Below are 21,682 nucleotides of genomic sequence, written 5' to 3' on the forward strand. Positions count from 1 at the left end.
CTGAGGCCAGAACTTCGTTACATACAGTGTGACAGTTAGGGAGGGGATGCTAAGTTTCTAACAGCTCTATCCTTCACTAAACTTTGAGGCATATGACAATTCTTTCGTTTTCTTGTGTGTGTGTGCATGTGTTCTAAAAGATGGTAGGCAGCTATCTCTTTACAATGACTTATGCTCAATTAAACCTGGGGTCCCCTACAGGTTTTTGATTCTAGTGCAACTAAATGCTATCCCCACACAAATCCCAGGGTGCTTGGGAACCCCAAGCTATGAGCAAATGATTGTGAAGATGCACCAGAGAAAAGCAGTTAGCCGAGGGCAAGTGAACTGCAGCTGGCCTTACAACCACCTGCACTGTCAAGAAAACAAATGCAATTGAACCACGCGTTCCCATTTGATAGCGTAGCTGGCCAAACAGAGCTCCACCTTGGGCTGTTGAGACAATGACAAATGGAACATTAGTTGATCCCCCATTTATTTTATCTTTAAAGTGTTTGCCAATACTGGATCAGCCCTGGTTGTGTTGGACTGCCACGCCTCTAGCAGTACTGCAATTCCCTTCAGAGCTAGGAGTCCCATATGATCTCCATTACACTGTTTCCTACCTTTCCCAGTAATGACCCAATTAGGAGACTGTCTAAAAGTGAGTAGGCAAAGATTCAGATTGGCTAAGTTTCAGGCATTACAGTGAATCCATCTGGAAAATATGGCATGGGAGCTCTTAGTGTCCTCCTTAATAAGCACATGGTTAGATTCTGTCAGGGCATTTTGTAGTTCTAGAATTCCCTTTTTGGTCAGGTCCTCTTGAATGTACATATGCTTGTAGTGGCCAAAGCAAAGTGACATGTGCTCCTTGGTGAAAGTTTTCCCACAATACAGTCCACAAATGAACACTGCTATGCCAAGAAAAATGAAAATACTTAGAAGAATATTTAGCACTTCTGATGCAAAGCGTTTTGTAATTCTCTATTTGCCAAACCTCTCTTGAGAAAAGGTCAGTAATTTTCTCATTATCCTGCAAAGGAAAATAAGTCAGCTGTTCTTCCCAAAGTAACACATGGTCAATCAATATCTGGAATTAGAACACAACCATTCTCCATCCAGGGACCATGTTCAGCCAACAAAACATTTGGGTGTAAGAGTATTGTAAGCTTTGGAGGCAACCAAAATGATGAAATCATTCCTTGATGACAGGATATGCATACTATGTGTAAAGTCAAAATAAAACAGGAATTCTCCATCGCATTTTAAGCCAGACACTTATTTATTTCAGCTATATAGGTTTCTTAATAATCATGAGTTGAAGGAAATGAGGTGTACTATGTAAAAGAGAGGGAAAAAGAGAATAGAAAATATTATGTCAGAGAAATTTCAAAGTAAAAATAGATTCTGAACTTATATAAAATTAGTTTAGTAATTCTTCAACAGCTCTCCCTGTCTTAGAAGATAGAGGTTTCAGAATACCTTGTACAAAAAAATCTTACTAGAATATGACAATAAATGTCATACCATAAATTTAGTCTTCAAAGAAAACTGATGCAGCCACTCTGGAAAACAGTGTGGAGGTTTCTCAAAAACCCTTAACAACAGAACTCCCCTATGACCCAGCAACAGCACTGCTAGGAATTTACCCAAGGGATACAGGAGTGCTGATGCGTAGGGACACATGGACCCCAATGTTCATAGCAGCACTCTCAACAATAGCCAAAACATGGAAAGAGCCTAAGTGCCTATCAATGGATGAATGGATCAAGATGTGGTTTATCTATACGATGGAATACTACATGGCAATGAGAAACAATGAAATCTGGCCATGTGTAGCAAGATGGATGGACCTTGAGGGTGTTATGCTGAGCAAAATAAGTCAGGCAGAGAAGGACAGATACCATATGTTTTCACGTATAGGTGGATTAGGAGGAACTTTTTTTTTTTTTACAAATAGTTTATTGTCAAGTTGGTTTCTGTATAACACCCAGTGCTCATCCCCACAAGTGCCCTCCTCCATGCCCATCTCCCCGCTCCGCCCCCACACCCATGAGGAGGAACTTAATGGAGGACCATGGGGGAGAAGAAGGGGGAAAATAGTTGGGGAGAGGGAGGGAGGCAAACCATGAGAGACTCTTGAATGCTGAGAACAAACTGAGGGCTGATGTGGGTGGGAGAGAGGGGAAGGGGAGTGATGGGCATGAAGACGACACTTGTTGGGATGAGCACTGGGTGTTATGTGAAAACCAACTTGACAATAAACTATTTAAGAAAAAAAAGAAATGAATAAATGTTAAAAAGTATTTTTTAAAAATTTAGTCTCCAAAGAGAATATATCAAATCAATAAAAGCATGCTATTTTATTGCTCTGATTCAGAATATCAAGATTGTCAAGATATTTTAAGTCAGAGATATGAAAAAACTTTCTATTCTTATTTGCCATTCAGGTTAAGAAAAATACATATAGCCCCCTACAACCACCAGCACCACCACCACCACACACACACACACACACACACACACACACACACACACACACACCCTAAGCAATAATCGTTCCTGACATCACCAAACTACTGTTACCCTTGAATGAATATACATCCTTTCTTTGCCTTGTGTCTTGTGGGTCTAATGGATTTTGGCTGTCATTCACCCATTAAAATCCTATTTTCTATGCAATTTTAAACATTTCATATGCATTTTTATTAGAAACTAACTGAATACTAAACAAAAAAATCCAAAAAATAAATTTCAAAAGCAATCATACTCTCTTTCTTTTAGCTTAAAAAACCCAACTCCTCCAGACTGAAGTCACACACATTAAATTTGCATAGCTTCTTGTACTTCAATTATACCTCAAAAAAGTGGTTTAAAACTATGTAAGCATCATACACAGTTCAAAATAAATTAAAAAGTTTTTAAAATCACGTGGCATCTCTCAGTTGCAGGGGTGGTAGGATGGTTTATTTATCAGAGGTGAACCCTCTAATAACTTCTTGCATTATTCCAAAACAAACTCATATCACCTAATTCATTATTTTCAAAAGATTCATATTATTTTTAGAAATTACCAAGTTGATTTTGGCAAGGGTGGATCTTTTCCCTTATTTGGGACTGGAGAGATTATCTATGTCTTGCTTAATATTTCGTGATGCATAAAAACTGGCCCAAACTTAAAGTGGCATCTCAACAGTATCTATGTCATCTCATTTGCAATAAACTTAAACCACTCCCTATCCAAAAAAAAAAAAAAAAGAAAAAATCTTGGTAATGGAAACTGTTTCAGTCTTAGTAGCTGGGTGTCTCACACCCAAGACTGAACTGTGAGTAGCAAAAAAAAAGAGGTGAATTTTTTTTCCCCTTTAAAAACTAAGCACTGTCTCTGAGATTTGCTCTCTGCTTGCCTAAAGAGGGTGGCTCTGTGCATGCTAAACTAAGTGCCATTCTTCTAGATTATAGAAGACTTAGTTGACATGACATGGTATGCAAACGAATACTGGCTTTGCAGTTGCTTTCCTCATTTTTACTAATCTCAATAGAGATTGACTCTGAGCCTCAGCACCAAACAAGAGGCGATCCAAAGACTGCTGAGGAATTATTTTCCAAGGCGTATATTCTACAAATATAGGCTGATTATTGCATTCTTCTTGTAAATACATCCACGAGGTGACTAGATGTCTGCCGGTTTTCTTTTTTCTTTCAGTATGGTCTGTGAAGTTGTTTGATGACAGGAAAATTGCTATGGGAAATTCTAAATCTGTCCCTAGGTATCAATGATGGGTTATAAACACATGAATCACAGGACCTACCGTTTAAAAACACCTATGAAATAAACTGTCTATCTTCAGTTATCTCTGCTCTAAATTTATCTAGAATGAAATCCTTACAACATGGAGAGATCAGGCAGTTCACAATTTACCCTCCAAAGTGAATATACCAAATTAATAAGACCTTGCTCTGTTCCTTTACACTGACTTGGAATAGCAAAATTTGCAAGACATGAAGTTAATACAAGGAGGTAAATGAAAAATCCTTCTCTTTTTATTTACCATTTTGTTTCAGAGCAACATACAAGAGTTAAGCAGTTTCTTTGGGGCTGAGCACTAAATAAACACAGCACTTTGTCTTATGCAGTGCCTGCCTAGGCCATGGGCCAAGTCACGTTCTCTGAAAATAACTCCCATGAATTCAGCGAGGTGGACTCCTGGCAGCTCTGTTTGTCCCTCATCCCTGCCCATAGCTATCTGGGCCAAAGGTGGACATAGATTCAAACTTCTCAGCTTCCGGGCACCTGGGTGGCTAAGTCAGTTGGGTGTCCAACTTCGGCTCAGGTCATGATCTCACAGTTCGTGGGTTCGAGCACTGCATTGGGCTCTGTGCTGACAGCTAGCTCGGAGCCTGGAGCCTGCTTCAGATTCTTTGTCTCCCTCTCTCTCTGACCCTCCCCTCCTCATGTGCCTCTTTCAGAAATAAATAAAACATTAAAACAAAACAACAACAACAACAACAACAAATTGCTCAGCTTCTCTCCCTTGAGATTCCTGATTTGGCCAATGAGGAAGCCACTCATTCCATTAAGTTCATGGAACCGTAACATAGAAACATGTGAGTTCTGGGGTGGCCTATCTTGCTGTATGATGGACAAGTAGAGACCAGAGCACAAGTAAAGAGAGAAGCAGTCAAAACCCAGAGCCCTGCACTGATCCTGATGGTTTTCCTTTTCCTGCCTCCTGGCTTTTCTTGAAGTCTGGCTTCATTCCTGCCTATAATTTTCATGCATTATCCCTGCTTACTTATAATAACCCTCCTTTTTTCCCCCTTAATCTAGCTTAAGTTGGTTTCTGATACCCTTACCTACTACAAAGGAAGTCAATGCATATTAAAAAGAAAAAAAAATCCTTAAATACGTATGAACCACACGGAATTGAACTAGGCCACCTTCACTAAGTCACATCATTTGGGGATTGCAGATTCCTCCTTTATCTCCACCCACAATTTTTTTTCACTTTAAGACAATCCTTAGTTCCCATTTTATATCACAGGGAATGAATTAGGAAATTCACATCAGATTCTCAGGACTTTACTCTGCATAGAAGAATATAGTTGGCCTATCTTATTCTTCATAAGGGACTTAGTAACCACAATGATTTCTATTAGCTGATGAACCTGCTTTGTGTTTATGCTTTCTCTCCCTGTTTTTATTATTTTCCTCAGTCCTTTAATGCTTACTAGAACTCCCACATTGCACATTGATTTTGGAGAGAAAGCTTGTTAAAGGATGCATTACTATTTTTTCTTAAGTCTAAACAAATAAACTGACCTTCACAATAGGAGATTTTAAAAACCTTTTCTTTCCTTTGGAACATCTCTGCATATCTGTACCATGCTGGCACTCAGTAAATGTTAAAAAATCTGTCATAGATATTACACGGCAGTTATGTTCATTAGTAAAAATAAAAATCTGACAGACAACAGCCTAATCAAGAGAAGCAAAAGTGAGATGGCAGAACCGACCCAAGGGCTCTAGTCCCCTCAGTGTCTTGGTCTCCTGACACGTAGGCCAGTGGCTTCTTATCACCCTCAGGTGCTGCACCCAGTCTCCTGGAATACGTATTAGCACTCCAGCTTCCAGAAAGGCTTCTTTCTGCCCTTGTCCCCATTAAATCTTGCAGTTTGTCAGTTCTATTTTTATTGTTATGCCCCACTTAGCCCACCAATGATTTAAGGACACTTATGAAAGTGTGTTTATAAAAACAGATTTTTTAAATTAATTAACAGATCCAAGAAAATACACTTAATTTCAAGAATGATACCCCTCCTGCGATTTCCCCAGAGACCAAGGAGGAAAGCAATAACTTTTTCAAAATATCTCATCAGATCTTTAAAAGTGGCTACACAAACCTTTGCATGAAAGAGAACAGAGTGTCTCTTTTAAACTGTGTGTTATTTTGGACCTTTATTACTTGAAGCTTAACTTATCTCTCCCAATACCAGAGGCTGGTCTCTTGACTCAAGATCCACCTTCTATTCCTCTACAACACATTTACCCAAATCTGAGCCATCCAAGCTAGTACAACATCATGGAAGCTCTACCATGGCAGCCCAGGCTGGACACTCACGTAGCTCAGTGGATGTGGCCTTCCCAAGTCTGGTTCCTTCTGAGAACAAGCTGCTGCCCTGATGCTATATTCTTCTGATAGTGAATAAAAAAGGGTTAGAACAAACACATATACAAGCACATGGTCTTCCCCCCAAAAAGTCAGAATTCAATCTAGCCTGAAGTCCACAAATACTTATTGAATAATTTTTATGTGGCAAGCACTGCCCAAACACAGTACTTTATTCATCTTTTCCATTATTCTGTACATTCATCTTGTCAGATAGGTACTATTTTCTTATTGCTCTCCAGAGAAGACCTACATTCCCAGGGTCATCTCATTGTCCACAATGGCTACTAGAAACCTTGATAATACATTTACATCCTAACAGGGAAGAGAAGCAACAAACAAGAGAATGACCACTTCCTTAGGAACACATACTGTAAGGTGCATGCACTACTTCTGCTCACATCACATGGATATACTCGCAGCAAGGAAATCTGGGAAAATAATCTTTGTTATACGCAGATATCTACTTTGCTAAATACCAAAGATTCTACTACTGAGGAACAAAAGGAAACAAACAGGAGATAACTAGCAATCTCTGCAATGGGAGTGGTATCTCAAAATTCATCCTGATGAGGAAATGATGTGGAGAAGCAACAAACACCAGAATGACTCAGAGGATGATGGTAATACTTCTCGCTTTACTGATATATATGTTAAGATGGTGAACCTGGAAATGAGTAAGAGGAGCCTAATGCTTGGGTAACACATACATAGAGGGTTGAGGCCTATGAGAAAGTTATATGGGAGAAAAGCAGCCTGAAGTTTCCATCACTACTAAACTAGTCATCCCTATGGTTCCCCTTTCTCATAAGGAGACAAAAACAGTTTATCTATGTGAACCAAGTGTTTTCTGTTGCTAAGGCTTGGCACATGAGAACAAATCTCCTGGTGGGCCTTTATACAGGAGACACTGAGACATGTGACATCATGTCCTTCCCAGTCTACACAATTTTCAGTGGAAGGAAATTATGTTAACTGTATTTAGCTCAGGTATAAATAAAAGGTAACCTGTCTTAATGTGTTACCATGCCCCAAAACATTTATATGTTGAGAGGTAAATGTGATATTACATCCAATAGTAAGATATTTTTCATATGTGATACAACAAAAGAGCTCGCTAGTTGCTCTTCAAATTATACCCCTTGTGAAGCACATCAAGTCACTAAAGTTACTGTGATAGATACATAACAAGACCTTTCCCCTCATATTTTTTCTGTCAACTGAAATCATACCCACCCTTAAAGATCCAGTTCAAGCTTCACCTCCCCCAAAGCCTTATTTGACTTCATTAGCTCTCATTTATCTTCCTCTTCTCTGAAATTCCCATTACACTCAACAGCCTGTGTCAGACAATTTAACAGTTAACTATATGTCACCTGCTAATGTTTCATGTGTGTTAAGATCCTAGAGGACATAGGTGTTATGTGCTTCTTTGCAAGCCCCCATGGCCTCTAGAGTATGAGTGCTAATTGTATGTGTTGTATATTTGATTTGCCTTTTGTTTAGAGCCTAGGATAGTTACTAAAGTGATGTGTACCTAAACCTATTTAGGGTGGGTCCACCTACTGAGTATCATGGAAAGAGGGAGGCAGAATCACCAGGAAGTGCAGGGAAAAAGTGCATGTGTATGCGTGCGCACGCACCTCCCCTTTAATATGAATAATAAGCAGCAAAAGACTCAGTTAAAGATTATTACTGGCATTGTGTGTTTGTGTATGCACTATGTGATTAGTGACCATTTAAGTGTTATAATTTGGAAGGCACTTCTTAGCTGCTATGAAAATAAACTCCCATCCCTTTTGGCTTAACATTTCATCATTAGCATCAAAAAGGTTGAATAAGAAAGGAAGAATGCTGTCTCTCTCCAAAAGTCCATGGAAATTCATGTTATTTTGAAACTATCCTTAGCTCTCTCTGGAAGGTGATAGATTATTAGATTAATAACAGACAAAGGAAAGTAGGGCCTGACTGCTGCAAGGAATCGCAAGGGAGGAAGTGGTTTCAAAACTGAATCCTGCCTTCTACAAGACATATTTTGAACCAATTCCATAAGGTAAAACATGGTAGAAGGTTAAAGTAGAAACATTTCCAAGCACCAAGAAACTCTGCATCCTTGGCATTCCCTTACCCCAGAAGCCAACCCTACTACCCCTCTACAGAATCCCAAGGTGGATAGGAGCAGAGTTTGAGCACCACAGCTCCAGTTCACCCCTCTCACTTCACACTAACAACTTATGCTCTGATTTTACAGGTCAGAAGGTAACTCAGTAGAAATACCAGAAGTAAATCATCATTCTTTTATTCTCAGTTGAATGCTTTTTCCACTGCATTCTTAATTCCTGAGAGCACTAGTGACCTCCATTACATTGAGGGTATACATGAGGGCAGAAGTGTTGATGTCAGCAGTTTGTCCCTCCATTTTTCACCAGGCACAATAGTCAACCTTTGAGAGGCAGAATTGCATAGACATTAGTAAAGGTAGCTGTGGCTTTGAATCCCCACTGTCTGGGTTCAAATTCTAGCTACCTCCACTTCTAGTTGTATGATTTGGGACAAGTTACCTAAACTGGTTCTTAGGTTTCCCACCTGCAAATAGGAAAAATAGTATAGAGTTATTGTGAGGATATATAATCTATGTAAAGCCTTTAGAACAATGAGCTGGCAGTATAGTAAATAGACTCCAAGCATATACTATTATCTTTAACCATAGAGATACATGAAAAGAGTATCAGGTATAACCAAACTTCAAAAATCTTGAAATTAATATAACCCAGCTTCCCTAATGAAAAATGTCTGTGTAAAATGAGCACTCAGTATTGAACACTGAGTACTGAGCACTAAGAATCAACTTTTAGAGATTAAGAAATTTCAGTCTCTTGTCATGACTTTCATATCAGAGGGATACAGCTAGGGAGAAATTAGTGACCAGATAGACTCCCTCCACCAAAAAAACATACTTTATATACCAATGTCTTGCCAATTAGATCTGTATCCCAATTAGAAAAGTTGGTCTCTATCAGTGGGGAAACTTCTGAAAAGCCAACAAAGTTTTCTTTCTGTAAGGCCATTAAAAATGCAAATGCCCATCTGTCCCAAAGCAGATATTTCCTATTCTATCTTGAGATTTCTAAACAATGAAAATGATACCAATAACAATGACCTCAATGGCAAAGTCTTCCCCTATTAAAATTGGTGGAAATGAAGTGATCTCATCATCACTAGGCAAAAAGGATAGTGGGTGCCCTGAGGGTGTAGGGGTTATTTTCTTCAGTTTAAAGGTGGCAGGTTGCAGCAGAATGGGTCCAGTTAAAGTTGCAGGACATCCCCAAACAGAGAGGAACGTGAGTTAGCAGTGCAGGAAATGGTGAGCGGTCCAGGCTCAGAAGTGGCCATCACAAGGGAGGCACCTTAGAGTGAGGGGCAAGAGCTATTCACTCAGATGCTGGTGCACCCTCTGTATAGAAGGGCTTATTGGATCATGTGTGTTTATCCCAAGACGTAGTATGTTTGTCATTTCTAGCTTAAACAAACTCATTAGAAGCAGCCAGATGGCATAAAGAAATCTTATGGAGATTCTAAGTGCTTATAATAATAAATACTCTTGTAAGACAGGTTTTGTTTCCTGTTTTTTGGTTTTGTTTTTGTTTTCTGAGGTCTCATCTCTCAATTCAACGCTAAAAGAAAGGTCTTAAAATAATGTTTTGGGGAACAAACAGTCTAAACTTAAGGCCATAGATCATGTCAGTCTCTACAACCTACAAGTTTGTAGAATCAATAACATCAGATTAAAGTTCTGGGGATATCTTTAGATTTTCCTCCAGGAAACTGACAGGCATATCCTGAGCCTCAGACTACAAACCTCTCACTACCATGGGTAGGCATGGTTTCTTCTCTCAAGCCTTATGATAGATATATAGAGAACGGGATGAAATTAAAATAAGACTTCAATCACCAGTTCTTAAGTTAACTTATATAATAACTCACCCTTTCATTCATTTGTTCAAATAAATTGTTATGCCACACACTATACTGTGTAGTTGTGAACTACATAGGTTCATCCAATTGTTAACTCAACAAATGTGTTCAATTGCTACTTTGAGCCATAGGTTTTTTCAGGTGCTGGTAATAAAAACAGCAAAAGGACCTAAGAAGCATGACGTTTTTTTCCACAAAGCACACTTTATGATAGAGGAGAAAGAACATAAATAAATACATAACATTTCATATAGTAAGTATTATTAAGAAGAAAAAACATAATAGCATAAAACAAGACAGAATGGTCATGGAAGAGATCTCTGAGGTACTAATTTTTATTCTGAAACCTAACTTAACAAGNTCCACAAAGCACACTTTATGATAGAGGAGAAAGAACGTAAATAAATACATAACATTTCATATAGTATTATTAAGAAGAAAAAACATAATAGCATAAAACAAGACAGAATGGTCATGGAAGAGATCTCTGAGGTACTAATTTTTATTCTGAAACCTAACTTAACAAGCACAAAAATCAAGGAGAAGAGCAGCCCTAGCATGGAATGACCATGACCTTTGTATGCTGGGAGATGGAAAGCAGAAATGGGTGGTAGGACTATAGTGAGTGAGTGAGTGAGTGAGTGAGTGAGTGAGTGAGTGAATGAGAAGAAACAGGAGTATGGGGTAGGCTGAGGTCAGAAACTCTTAGGGTCTACAGGATCCAGTAAGTAATTTGGATCTTACTGGATATCACTATAGACTTTAAAGAAGGAAGATGACATGAGATCATTTACATTATTTAAATATCACATTTGCAGCTATATGGAAAATGAACTATAGTCGGTAGTGTACCAATAAATAACAATGAGCTCTCTAGGAAATATATATTAAAAAGTCCTGATTTGTATAGCATATTCCAGTTTCTGTGCTATAAATATTCACACCATGACCAATTCCAAGCTACCAAGGTGGAGGTGAGGTTGGAAAGTGATATGCACAACTGGCTCTTGAGAGCCCAAACAAGACAGCTCTAGCACATACCACGCACAGGCTGAAGTGCAGCAGCATGTGGACAGGAAAATCAGCCATCCAGGCAAGAGAGCTGACAGCCTGGTACCACAGACTGGGCAACTGTAGATGGTGTTAAAAGAAATGAATAGAGGTGTTTATGAGAGAAAATAGGCCAGGCTTGATCAATTCAATATCAAGATAATCTGACAGGCATCAAGAATGAACCCCATATTTCTAAAGAGTAAAGCTCCTTTCAGTTAATTACTCTCTGCCAACTTGATTCCATCTTTCCTATATCCTTCCCAGACTCACTTTTAAGTTTTTCTTAATACCATTCATCCCTATTTGTCTCTTTTGTAAGAGAGCGAAAATAAAGACATTTCTTCCCACATGCCATGCTCTGTTCTCTGTTAGACAGACATAGCCCAAGAGGCACTGATGAGAGAGGGTTGGAAATTCTAGATTTAGTACTAATGTTCTTACTCCAGCTGCCTGGAGGCACATCTTGCTCGTGGCATACTTGAGCAGTTCAGCCTCTGCCCGTGTTAGCATCATTGTGGGAATGGTTGGTGCCCACCATTTAGAAGAAAAGGAGAAGAGAGTGTTAAGAGAAACCCATTCTCTTTCCCAGCTGATCCCTAAGTCTACTATTTCAACTGTGTATCCAGCAAGGAATATTGAAGTCTCATTCATTATCCCCAATTGTATAAGGAAAGAGTTGACTATTTGATAAAAATCCATTTTTAACTAAGCACCATTCCATGATGTTTTAAATCTGTCACCTAACATTTTTAGAGTTTTCTGTGCAAGTATTTTAATCATTGTGGTCACTTTCCCATAGTCTATGACCAATTTTTGCGTTGCATCTCTCATGTTTCAACTGGCTATCTCAAGAGAAACAAACTATGAGTTTTCAAATTACCTTAATAAGTACATTATACCAGGTCAACCTTATAAAGGGACTCCTTCTCTCTTAATGTGACTGACTGAACAACACTGAGGTTCAGTGACCCAGAAACTGGCAGAACATTTTCTCAATTAAGACTATTTGTCATCACAGGGGCGCCTGAGTGGCTTAGTTGGTTAAGCGTCCGACTTTCGCTTAGGTCATGATCTCGCGGTTCGTGGGTTCGAGCCCCGTGTCGGGCTCTGTGCTGACTGCCAGCTCAGAGCCTGGAGCCTGTTTCAGTCTGTGACTCCCTCTCTCTCTGACCCTCCCCTGCTCACGCTGTCTCTCTCTCTCTCTCTCTCCTAGAAATAAATAAAACATTAAAAAAAAAATTTTTAAAGACTATTTGTCATCACAGCTTTCAACAGAAACAATAGGACTAGTGAAGAGCCGAATGTCAGAAACAGTGAATGTCACTCTTTTTTATTGCAATTGATAAATATGCACATCCAAGGTACTCTTTCCATCAAACCGCTTTCTCTTATTCTCCTGGTGTCCTATACTTATGAGACAAGTCCCCAAAAAAGGACTTTCTCTACTTTTTGCCCTTCAGTAATCTAGATACTGAATTTATTGTTATAATGATTTATTTTGTCCAGACATGATTGCAGATTGCAATACCAATAGAATTTCCAAGACAATGTTGAAATTCATCACTGGCATAGTAACATAGGGGAAAGGTCATTGAACTATAACAACAGAAGATCTGGGTTTCAAGTTTTCTAGTGATTTGCTGTTTGACTTAGGAGATACACCACTGGTCTTCCCTGACTTTGCTCATTTACGTGATGAAGCACTTTTTTAATGGTATTTTTTAAATTCCCCTTAGGTATTAAGATAGTTGAAACATTATCTGTGGGGGTTTTTTTGTTTGTTTTTTGAGAAACTTGCATCTAGCCATGTAGAGGATCATACACAGTATCAAGTCACTGCTTGCTACCTATTTTTACTTCTGCCATCACTCATCATGATTGTAGTTAAGCTACTAGTGTATTACTGCCTACATGTTAGTCAGGACTCAACTGCAACTAGCTTATGAAAAAAAAAAAAAAGGAGAGGCATGGGAGAGAGATATTGGCCCATATAGCTGGGGGATAGCAGGGGTCCAAGGACTGAAATGATGCTCTCTGATCTTTTACTCTCTCATCCTGGCTACTCTCTGGATATTGACTATTTTCTCCTACTTCAGATGGCTTCCAGCATGAGAGCAGATGAGTGGCATATAACCAGAAGTAACTCCAACTTTATATCATCCTAGATTATAAGCCAGAGAAGGAGAGATTTTTGTCACCAACTTTCACATCTAAAATCCCAGGAAGACTCTTAACTGGCTCAGAAAGGATTCTAACTAGCTCAGTCACTGTGATCGGAGAAGTAACTGTTCAAATTCACTCTCCTATGACTCAGAGGGTGCTAAGAGGGCACAGTTCACTGAGTTGCAGCCCCATCTCAGATACTACACATAAGTGAAGGGTGAGTTCCTCAGAAGAAGGTGGTGGTATTCTTTCAGGAACCAAGAGAAGGATACTACATTGAGAAAAATTGGCATAAATACCAGAGTCCATATTCCAGACTTACCTCACAATGACAAAGAATTTTCTTTGAACCTTTAGTATGCTTCAGTTCTTTTTGTTGATACAGTCAAGGATCTAAAAACCTAACTACACTGTCAAATCACCTAGAGAAGAGATAGTGCAATTTTATTATTTGCAACCAATGCACCTTATTCAAGTAGCTACTCAATAAATATTTGGTGATAATGAAGAAGCTCTAGTTGCTGTAAGCCAGTTTCTTTTTACATTGAACTTTTTATATTATCTACTGCAGCTATTTTTGGCTCATTATTGTGGAAGAGTGCACTGTTCCTAGACACTTAATCTGTGTCAGCTTTAGCAGAGCTTTTTTTGTTCATTAGGCAGTGCTTGATCTCTTCTGACAGCTTCAATCCTATAATGCTCTTCCCCAAAGGCTGTACTTAAAGTCTAGATATCTCTATACATCATAGAGGTTCAAGTTCATGACTTCACTTCTTATTAGACTCTTACTGAAACTCCAAGGATCCTAGATATTTGTTACATACCAGTCATCTATAAGCACTATTATTAAAGACTTTGCAGTACCTGGCCAGAATTTTTAAACCTGTAAGGTCACTGAATGTGTTTAGTAGCTGAATCATTAAATTCCTTTTCTTTCCATTGATCCTCAGAAGTAAGAGATATATGTATAAATCCATATTCCTCCACCTAGCCTGTGATTTATAAATTAAGTGAAACAATTTTACTGATGGGGAGTAAGATCTATACTAAACAAAAACAATGGTTATTGTTTCTTTGCCTGACAATTATCCTTCAGTTACTTGAATCAGGTTGTGTTTATGATAATAATGCAGAGAATGTATCTTTCCATGTATCAAGTGTGCTTTGTTTTATACCTCTATCACATTTGAATACATCCAAAGAACAATAAGTAAAAGGTATTTACTAGGTTCATGAAAATTTCCCCCAAGATAATTTTTACACAAAATTTAGTAAATGTACTACAGTGCAGGGAAGATCTGCAATCTAACTGTATCCAAAGACGCTTTTCTAATTTTTTTCTTTTATGCTAAATTTAGCTAATTTTCTTAGATGTCTGTAATACTTATCACAATAATCTTTGACAATTGTTCCACTTCCCACAAGTTACAATTATATATTTTTTCAAGACATGCTTTTCCTACTACAGAGTGGGCATGGCTGGCAAGACTATTGTAAAAAGCATTTAAAGTCAAAGGCTATAATAGAAGAAAATAGGCTTCATGGTTATACATTATGCTTCAGCACATCTTCCCTGAATCCATGTCCCTTCCAGTTGCTACAGCAGTTCTGTTAATATTTGTAGGGAATGTCCTTGAAAGAGTGTTGGGTTTTCCTTTTTTACTTTGAATTTTCTGCCTTTAATTCCTGTATTTCTATCCTCTCATAAATATACTCTAATTAGGCTTTTTTCCCCACTACTCTCCTGAACACATTTTTTTTTAAGTGTTTATTTTAATCACATGGTACACATCACAAATGCTCCCTTAATCCCCATCCTCTGTTTAGCCCACCCTCCCACACCGCCTACCTGCCCTCTGGTAACCATCACTGTTCTCTGTGGTTATGAGTCTATTTCTTGGTTCCTCTCTTATTTTTTTTCCTTTTGCTCATTTGTTTTCTTTCTTAACCTCCACATCTGAGTGAAATCATGTGGTAATTGTCTTTCTCTGACTGACTTATATTCTCTAGCTTTATCCATGTTATTGGAAATGGCAACATTTTATCCTTTTTTTCTGTATGAGTAATATTCTTTGGCATATACATCTTCTTTACCCATTCAGCTACTGATGGACCCTTGGGTTGCTTCCACACATTGGCTATTGTACATAATGCTGCTATAAACATAGAGAAGCATATATCCCTTTGAATTAGTGCTTTTGTATTCTTTGGGTAAATACCTAGCAGTACAATTGCAGAATCATAGGATAGTTCAATTTTTAACTTTCTGAGAAACCTCCAGGCCATTTTTCATAGTGGCTGCACCAGTTTATACTCCCAACAATGATGCGGGGGTCGGGGGGGGTGCTGTTTCTCCACATCCTTGCCAACATTTTTTACTTGTGTTTCTTGTGCTCCAGCTTTGTTTTTCAAGATTACTTTGGTGTAGATCTGCTTTTGTTGATTTTGTTGGGTGTTCTCTGTGCCTCCTGGATCTGGATATCTGTTTCCTTCCCAGATTACAGAAGTTTTCAGCCATTATTTATTTCTTGAAATTAATTCTCTGCCCCCTTTTCTCTCTTTTTTCTTCTCGTGGGACTCCTAGAATATGAATGTATTATGTCTGAGGGAGTCACTGAGTTCCCTAAGTCTGTTCTCACTTTGTATAATTCTTTTTTCTCTCTTTTGTTCAGCTTGATTACTTTCCATTATTCTGTCTTCTAAGTCATTAATTCATCCCTCTGCTTCTTCCAGTCTGTTGTTCCTTCCATCAAGTGTGTTTCTCACTTAATTTATTGAACCCTTTATCTCTCTGTTATTCCTTATCTCTGTGTTAAGGGTCTTATTCATGTCTTCCACTCTTTTCTCAAATCCAATAAGCATCCTTGTGATCACTGCTTTAAATTTCCCATTGGGCACTTTACTTACATCTGCTTCTCTTAGGTCTCCAGCAGTGGCCTTGTCATGTTCTTTCATTTGGGATAAATCCCTCTGTTTTCTAATTTTGTCTAAGTCTCTGTGCCTGCTTCTGTGTGTTAGGAAAATGAGTGGTAATAGTTTTATGAAGTAAAGGTCCTGTAGTGCCCTGTCATGTAGTGTCCCCTGTTTCCCAGGGCCTGGTACTTCCAAGAGTGTCTCCAATGTGTGCTGCTGTTGTTTCCTAGATACTTTATCCTTAAGGTAAGTCATCTGCAGAGGCTCTCTTTGCCTATTGTGGGCAGTGTTTGGTCCCTGGCCTGAATGTGACGCATTTTGACTAGGTGTGCCCTGGTCTACCTGTGAAATGAGACCTGTCACCATCACCACCAGAACTGAGGCCTCACAAAACTCCTGGAGTGGGAGATGCAATGATGGCAGGGGTTTGAGCCGGTCCTCCAGAGGAGGGAAACTGCCATGTTGACCGAGGCAAGTGTGACTGGGAATGGCAGTTCCACCTGGGCTTGGTATAATCAAATTAGATACCGAGTATTGGCACTACACTGGTTCCCACAGGTGGCTCTGTGTTTATGCTGAGGGGCAGGGGAAGAAAATGACACCTGCCAATTCCTTTGTTCACAGAGGGGTCACTTAGTGAATGCTGCCTCTCTGGGGCATGCTCTAAGATGAGCAACTAACCTCCTCACTGTGTGCTCCAGGCATTCTTCAGATCACTGTTTCCATACTATATGTCAGTGGGCTCTATGCCCTGCCTTCTCTCCAAGAGGAGCCCCAATGTTCTCCAACCTCTTCCAGAGACAAGCACTCTGACCTTTAAAACTCCAGCCTTAGGTGGCTCAGTCAGTTGAACATCTGAATCTTGATTTCAGCTCAGGTCATGTTGCCAGGGTCATTGGATTGAGCCCTGCATCAGGTTCCACATTAATCAAAGAGCCTGCTTAAGACTCTCTCTCTCTCTCTCTGCCCCTCTCCCATGCTCAAACTCTCTAAAAAAATTAAAAAACAAAAAAACAAAAGATAAAAACAAAATATGTACAACATACAAAATATGTATTAATTGACTGCTTATGTTATCAATAATTCTACCATTCAACAACAGCCTATTGGTAGTTAAGTTTTGGGGGAGTCAAAACTTATACATGGATTTTTGACTGTACACGGAGTAGGTGCCCCAACCACTGCATTACTCAAGCATTAACTATATACCATTCTCCTGCTCAAAACTCTGTAATGGCTTTCCATCATAGTCAGAATAAATTCCAAAAGACCATCGTTTACAAGGTCCTCTGTGATCTGATTGCTGCTTCCCTCTATAAATTCACTTCCCATCATTCTTTCCCCCTGTCCAGCTCCTGGCTTGAACTCTTTTCTTCCAGCACTTCACTTGGATTGCTCTCTCACTTCATTCAGCCCTCTACTCATATATTACTTCCTCAGAAAACTGTCCCTGACATGCTACCTAAAAAAGTAAACTCCTTTCTTATATTCTATCTTTTTACCCTATTTAAAAAAATTTTTCACTTTTTAAATGGTATTAAATGCTTGTACACTTGTTTATTAATTGCACTTCACACAAGAATATTAGCTTTATCATAAGGAGACTGATTCTTTCTGTATGCCTTTGTATCTGTATCTCGGGCCTGGAATAGATCTTATTGGTGGACAAATGAAAAAGAACTAATTGATTGATGAATATAAGGAAAATGAGCATAGATTCTTGCACACAGTAAGTTTTAATAAAACTGTATTGAATCTCCTGTTCAATATATGTTAAGGGTGTTCCTCAATATTCATTTTGGAAAATAATAATCATGAGGTGGATTATTGAAGGACTTGAATTCTCTGCATGTAGTACTAACACACTTTGTATTTTATAATTATTCAATTTAGAAAACCACACATACACACACTTAAACACACACATCCACACTTCAAACACTTGATTTTTCCAGCCTGCTGAAATGTTTTACTAGGCATCATATTTAAGATCATTCACTGAAACTTTTGGTGATAAAATTGTAAGTTTAGTTTTAATATATGTTTATATTTTGTTGAACACTTATTATTACAGAAAATATCTATATATTAAATATGTATTATTGCAAAATTATTTTACATATATTAAATATTTATTGATATGTATTATTGTAGAATAGTAAGTCAATTTCACTATCTTAAATATAGTTAACTGCATTTATATGAAACATAGTCAGTTGCATCATTCTGCAATAAGTCTTTTCTAAAGCATGTGATTTTATCCCACTTAATTACTTTACCCTTTCAAGTTTTCATTTTGTATACTTTTTTTAAATAAAAAGGAAAAACATAATTTTCAAAAATTACAAAGGACTTAAATGGCATTAGAATATTCAATGAATGAATCACATCAGGCTAAAGAGCAGATACTGACACTATTACTGTTATACTATAAGCCTATTCAAGTATTTCAGATTTTTTCCTTTTAATGTATTATCCTAGCACAAGATAAAAATAGTGTACTGTGGGGCACCTGGGTGGCTCCATCAGTTAAGTGTCTGACTTTGGCTCAAGTCATAATCTCTTAGTTTGTGAGTTCAAGCCCTGCACTGGGCTCTGTGCTGACAGCTCAGAGCCTGGAGCCTGCTTCAGATTCTGTGTCTCCCTTTCTCTCTGCCCCACCCTGTTCATTCAGTTTCTCTCTCTCTCTCAAAAATAAATATAATTTTTTAATAGTGTACTGGGCATAAGGTAAAACCTTCTCAGCAAATCCAGATGACAAGTTTTCTCCATTAAAAAAAAAAATGCTATGAACAAACTCATCTTCTCTTGTCTCTGCCTTCAACAAGGCTGAAAAAGGTGAAGTTCAGGCCAAGGGCAAACACAAGTCCTCCTCCAGGCAGCAGATGTTCATAGATCCACATTGAAGAGGACCAGACAATTGATCCTACCTTGACAATCTGCCCTCCCTAACCAGTTTTGATCCCTGTCCTTTCTTCTCTCTCCATATCCCAGGAGATCACTGAACAACTTAATTTATTCCTGTTGTAAATAAATTACCCATGTGGGGAAAAAATACTAAAGAAAGAATAAAACAAAGACAATACATTTACTTGGGCCCCAAGCTTTGGCTGAGGCTGGACCTGNTTTGTAAATAAATTACCCATGTGGGGAAAAAATACTAAAGAAAGAAGGAATAAAACAAAGACAATACATTTACTTGGGCCCCAAGCTTTGGCTGAGGCTGGACCTGCCCCCCCCCACCCCCCCATCCAAACAGGTACTAACTTTGCTCCCAGGATTAGGAAACAGAGTAAAAGAGACTTGTGCCCTAACTGGTACAAAGGATAGTCAGAGGTACCTTTCACATGGACCAACCTGAGGAGGAAGGATGGGGGTAATCAAGAGAAGAGAACAAATGGAGAGGTCTGAGGCAGAGTTACCATTCTGTTTTCTCAGGTTTCAGGATTCCACTGGGAGAGGGGAATGGAGTTAAGACTAGCTATAGAAGCCTATCCAGCTTCATTTTTTATCTTAAATTTTGTAAAGTTCTCATTGAGTTTTGACATTTCCTTGTTTCCCCATTCATGTTCAACAGCCATGGCTCTCCCATTGATCCCACCTTTTCTACCCTAAGTTCTACAAATAGCATTTGAAGTCCCCCAGTACCTTTATAGCCTTCACTTTATTCTTCTAGACCCAAACCATAACCACTTGCTCTCTACCACACATACTATGTTTCCCTCTCTCCTTGTCAGTATTCACATCTTTGGTATAAACTGGACATTCCTTCCCACTCCTTCCACCCACATTCAGTTTCTAGGTGTAAAACTTCCACACATGTGTTAAATGTTCCTTTCTAATATTTGCCTCATCAAAAAAAAGTCTCTAAACTCTTCAAGAATACACTTTATCTGCATTGTCTCTAAATGCACTCAACACCTTATTGCACTTGAACTTTTGTATATGTATATTATTTTCCCATCTAAATGTGAATTTCTCGAGGATAGGTTCTGTTTCTTAAAGATCAATATATATCAACAACAGTCTTAGACAAATAGTTGCCCTAGTTGTGAAAGCAAAGGAAAAATTCTTGAAGGAAATTTAAAGTGCTAGTCCAGAACACACACAAATGTTAAGAAAGCAAAATAGTCTTACTAATAATATGGGGGAACTTTTAGTGGCCTGGAGAGAAGATCAAACCAGCTACAATATTCCCTTAAGTCAGAGCCTAATCCAGAGCAAAGTCCTAACTCTCTTCAAGTTTATGGAGCCTTAGAGAGGTGAGGAAGTTGCAGAAGAAAAGCCTGAAGCTAGCAAAGGTTGGTTCATGAGGTTTAAGAAGCCATCTCCAAGGGCGCCTGGGTGACTAAGTCAGTTGAGCGTCCAACTTCGACTCAGGTCATGATCTCACGGTTCGTGGATTGGAGCCTCACATCGAGCTCTGTGCTAGTGGCTGGCTCAGAGTCTGGAGCCTGTTTTGGATTCTGTGTCTCCCTCTCTCTCTGACTCTCCCCTGCTCATGCTCTCTCTCTCTCACATACACAAATAAATTTTTAAAAAATTAAAAAAAAGAAGCCATCTCCATAACATAAAAGTACAAGGTAAAGTAGCAAGTGCTGATGTAGAAGCTGCAGCAAGTTATGCAGAAGATGTAGTGAAGATAATTCATGAAGGTGGCTACACTAAACAACACACTTTCAATGTAGACAAAATACCATATTGGAAAGAGATGCCATCTAGGACTTTAATAGCTAGGGAGGAGAAGTCAATGCCTGGCTTCAAAGCTTCAAAAGACAGGCTGACTCTCTGGTTAAGGGGTAATGAAGCTGGTAACTGAAAGTTGAAGCCATGCTCACTTATCACTCCAAAAATCTTGATAATTACATTAAATCTACTCTGTCTGTGCTCTATAAATGGAACAACAAAGCTTGGATAACATCACATTTGCTTATAGCATGGTTTACTGAATATTTTAAACCAGCTGTTAAGACCTTTTGTCAGAAAAAATGATTCCTTTCAAAATATTACTGTTTGCTGACAATGTACCTGGTCACTCAAGAGCTCTGATGGAGGTAAACAATAAGAATTATGTTGTTTTCATGACTGCTAACACAACATCCATTCAGCAGCCCATGGATTAAGGAGTAATTCTGGTTTCCAAGTCTTATTATTTAAGAAATATATTTTTAAAACTACCACTGCCATACATAAATGGTGATTCCTCTGATAGATCTGGGCAAAGTACATTGAAAACTTGCTGGCAAGGATTCACCATTCTAGATGCCTTTAAGTACATTTGTGATTCACTAGAAGAAGTGACAATATCAATATTAGCAGGAATTTTTAAAAAGTTAATTTCAACCATCATAGATGAGCTGGAGGGGCTCAATACATCAGTGGAGGAAGTCATGGCAGATATGGTAGAATTAGCAAGAGAATTAGAA

Source organism: Crocuta crocuta, unplaced genomic scaffold (assembly GCF_008692635.1).
Source record: "Crocuta crocuta isolate KB4526 unplaced genomic scaffold, BGI_CrCroc_1.0 scaffold56, whole genome shotgun sequence".
Lineage (NCBI taxonomy): Eukaryota > Metazoa > Chordata > Mammalia > Carnivora > Hyaenidae > Crocuta > Crocuta crocuta.